The 4,235-nt window shown below is 39.9% G+C and overlaps 1 pseudogene; it reads left to right on the top strand.

Annotated features, from left to right (window-relative positions):
- Positions 1–2,101: 2,101 nt before the first annotated feature.
- LOC112836209 (akirin-1 pseudogene) lies at positions 2,102–2,993 on the top strand (annotated as a pseudogene).
- The last annotated feature ends 1,242 nt before the right edge of the window (positions 2,994–4,235 follow it).

Here is a 4,235-nt window from a genome sequence, read left to right as displayed (position 1 = left end):
AATCAAAAAGAATGAAATCTTGCCATTGCAATGACATGGATGGAACTAGAGGGTATTATGCTAAGCAAAATTAAGTCAGTCAGAGAAAAACAAATACCATATGATTTCATTATATGTGGAATTTAAGAAACAAAACATGAACACAGAGGAAGGGAAGGAAAATAAAGTAAGATAAAAACAGAGAGGGAGGCAAACCATAGGAGACTCTTAACTACAGAAAACAAACTGAGTGTTGCTGGAGGGGAAGTGGGTCGGGGGATGGAGTAACTGGGTGATGGGCATTAAGGAGGGCACGTGATGTACTGAGCACTGGGTGTTATATGCAACTGATGAATCACTAAATCCTACCCCTGAAACTAAATTTAATTTAAATTAAAAAAGCTAAGGGGAAAGCAAAAAAAAAAAAAAAAAAAAAAAAGCAAAAAAAGTCACAAAGTCCATGCATTTAATCTTTCTTCAGAGCCTATTGACTTTTAACTTAGGTTTACTTCTAACAAGCTTATTTATCAAATTTCTTATCCCAGGGCAGTTTAGAAGCAGCAAATGAGTAGTTTATAGGAACAGATTTATGTACTTTAAAAAGATTGGGAATGTAGAAAAAGCTTTATGCATGAAGATGTTCATAATGAGGTATCTGCAACAGTAAAATATTGGAAAAAATTCAACAGAAAAATACTGGAAAATAAATCACAGAACAGCAATATGACAGAATGCTGTACATTTATTAAAATAATTATATGGTAATAGTCTTATGTTCCATGTTATTAAATGAAAAAGTAGGATATAAGATTGTCAGTATAGTAAACTCTCACCTGTATCTAGGGTCCAACTGTATCCAGGATCCAACAGTAGAAATGTGATGATACATCCACTTTATACCCATCTATGGTCATAGTATTAAAATGAGAAAATCCATAAGCAAATGAAATAATTAGAGGGATGGCCCCTTATGTCCTATATAGCCTACTGTATGGGAAGATCTGAGAAGTTTATGTACACTACAAAGAAAGATGTAATGAAGCTCAAGAACTTGAATTAAATATAAAACATACTTTAAAGTCTGACAGCATGAGTCTGCTCCTGACTTAATTTTATTTATTTTTTGTCACTGATTGATAAATTCTATGACAATAATAAACAATGCAGTTGTTTAACTGAGTCATTCTTTCATCAGCATTGCTTTCTGGGAAGAACCATAGTTTCAGAAAGGGAGAACCTCCATCTGCTCCATGCCCTTTGTCAGCTGACAGGAGCTCTGAGGAATCTCTTCAGCCTGCTGGGTAAAGTGATCTCTCTTCCCTTTTACTGGCGCATGAGGGCAATCTCAGGTAGATGGGACACACACAGACAAAAAGGCAAGAGGGAACTGTGAGAGTTTGAAGAGTGATTATATCTGGGAGATGGGATTTCAAGTGCTACCTATTTTCTTCTTTTCAAAATATGTTACTTTTACAAGTAGAATAGAAGGCGATTTTAAACACATTCTAGGGGAAAAGTTGGTAAACGTTAGAATCAGGAAGTGAGGTGTTCCTTTACTTAGGCACAAGAAAGGAAGCTTGATGATTGAGAGGGAGACCAAAAATAATATGAGCACCAAAAATCATAGAAATATGGGACAATGTAATATAGGGAAAGTAGCTTTATGTAAATAAATCAACCTTGAGACTATCACTTATTCAACTGTCATTTACTGTGCACCTACTAAGTGTTGGGTGCCTCACTGTATTTGATTCAATACAATAACAGATATATATATATTGGTAATCATGAGTCCATGTGCACAAAAAATCAAGTGGTGTTTAGCAATTCTATTTATGAGAGTAGAGGTTTCCCTTCCCAATAATTTGGTGGACATGATGCTCAGAGAAATCGTCCTACTACAGCAAACCTGAAAATACTAGACAAATACAAGTGAAAAAAAATTTTTTTCATTGTTTGGCTGACTGGTCTAGATAAAAGAGAATTTCCCAGAAACCAAATACTTCAGAAGGCACAATTAAGAGGAATAAGTGAGGGCTAGACTTGAGAGCTCCGCTGAAGAGCCAGAGGTTGGGCCGCAGTTACCTCCATGTCTGCTCCTGGTCCCTGGCCCCTCAGCGGCATGGTGTGCAGGGTAACGTTGAAGCAGCCCGTGGATTTCGAGGCAGCGCTGCTGAGCCCTGGTTCCCAGAAGCGGCGGTGCTGTGCCCCTCTGCCCTGCCCCACTCTGGGCCTCAGGTCCCCCGGACTCCAAGCCTCCACCACTTCTCCAGTCGCAGAACTCACCGCCCACTCTGCAGCAGCCCACCCCACCTGGCAGCAAGCAGCGCCTCCCAACACTGGAACAAATTTTTCAGAACATAAAACAAGAATATAGTCGTCATCAAAGGTGGAGACATTTAGAAGTTGTTCTTAATCAGAATGAAGCTTGTACTTCGGAAAGTCAGCCTCATTCCTCAGCACTCACAGCACCCACTTCTCCAGGTTCCTCCTGGATGAAGAAGGACCAGCCCACCTTTAGCCTCCGAGAAGATGGAATAATATGTGAGCGTCTCTTAAAAGACTATGCAGATAAAATTCAGGAAGAGTATGAGCAAATCCTCAATACCAAACTAGCAGAATATGAATCTTTTGTGAAATTCACACATGATCAGATTATGCGACGATATGGGACAAGGCCAACAAGCTATGTGTCCTGAAGCTTTCTTGCATATTTGGTACCAGGTTTGACCTCAACAGATGGCTGCTGTACACTTTTTGCAACTGGTTTCATATCACATTTCAGCTCCAACTTTGCATCCTGAGAACACTTAAATGTTTCTGCAGGTCCATTTTATACAACTTGAAAGACCTTAAAACTTTCTGGTTGCCAAAAGCATATTTTTCTTTTCTGCTCATCCAATAAACAACTGTGCCCTCCTGTGATAGATTTTCCAAACAAAAATACCTGGAGCAGCAGTTTAGCAAAATATGCCCTCAGTGGCACTCAACAAATGGAGTTTCCCCAAGCACAGTTCTGTAAGAAAAGAAATGGAATAATCCTAAAATTTGTATGGAACCAGAAAAGACCCCAAATAGCCAGAGCAATGTTGAAAAAGAAAAGCAAAGCTGGTGGCATCACAATTCCAGACTTCAAGCTCTATTACAAAGCTGTAATCATCAAGACAGTATGGTACTGTCACAAAAATAGACACATACATCAATGGAACGGAATAGAGAGCCCAGAAATGGACCCTCAACTCTATGGTTAACTAATCTTCAACAGAGCAGGAGAGAATATCCAATGGAAGAAAGACAATCCGTTCAACAGATGGTGTTGGGAAAATTGGACAGCCACATACAGAAGAATGAAACTGGACCATTTCCTTACACCACACACAAAAATAGACTCCAAATGGTTGAAAGATCTAAATGTGAGACAGGAGTCCATCCAAATCCTAAAGGAGAACACAGGCAGCAACCTCTTTGACCTCAGCCACAGCAACTTCTTCCTAGAAACATCGCCAAAGGCAAGGGAAGCAAGGGCAAAAATGAACTATTGGGACTTCATCAAGATAAAAAGCTTTTGCACAGCAAAAGAAACAGTCCACAAAACCAAAAGACAACCGACAGAATGGGAGAAGATATTTGCAAATGACATATCAGATAAAGGGCTAGTATCCGAAATCTATAAAGAACTTATCAAACTCAACACCCAAAGAACAAATGATCCAATCAAGAAATGGGCATAAGACATGAACAGACATTTTTCCAAAGAAGACATCCAAATGGTCAACAGACACATGAAAAAGTGCTCAACATCACTCGGCATCAGGGAAATCCAAGTCAAAACCTCCATGAGATACCACCTCACACCAGTCAGAATGGCTAAAATTACCAAGTCAGGAAACAACAGATGTTGGCGGGGATGTGGAGAAAGGAGAACCCTCCTACACTGTTGGTGGGAATGCAAGCTGGTGCAGCCAATCTGGAAAACAGTATGGCGGTTCCTCAAAAAGTTGAAAATAGAGCTACCATACGATCCAGCAATTGCACTACTGGGTATTCACCCCAAAGATACAAATGTAGTAATCTAAGGGGTACATGCACCCCGATGTTTATAGCAGCAATGTCCACAATAGCCAAACTATGGAAAGAGCCAAGATGCCCATCAACAGATGAATGGATAAAGAAGAGGTGGTATATGATATGAGGAATTCTTAATCTCAGGAAACAAACTGAGTGTTACTGGAGTGGTTGGGGGTGGGAGGGATGGG

This window comes from Callorhinus ursinus, unplaced genomic scaffold, assembly GCF_003265705.2.
Source record: "Callorhinus ursinus isolate GAN/ISIS: 27379988/994484 unplaced genomic scaffold, GSC_fseal_2.0 scaffold39, whole genome shotgun sequence".
In the NCBI taxonomy this organism is placed as follows: Eukaryota; Metazoa; Chordata; class Mammalia; order Carnivora; family Otariidae; genus Callorhinus; species Callorhinus ursinus.
This window is presented reverse-complemented; position numbering and strand designations above follow the sequence as displayed.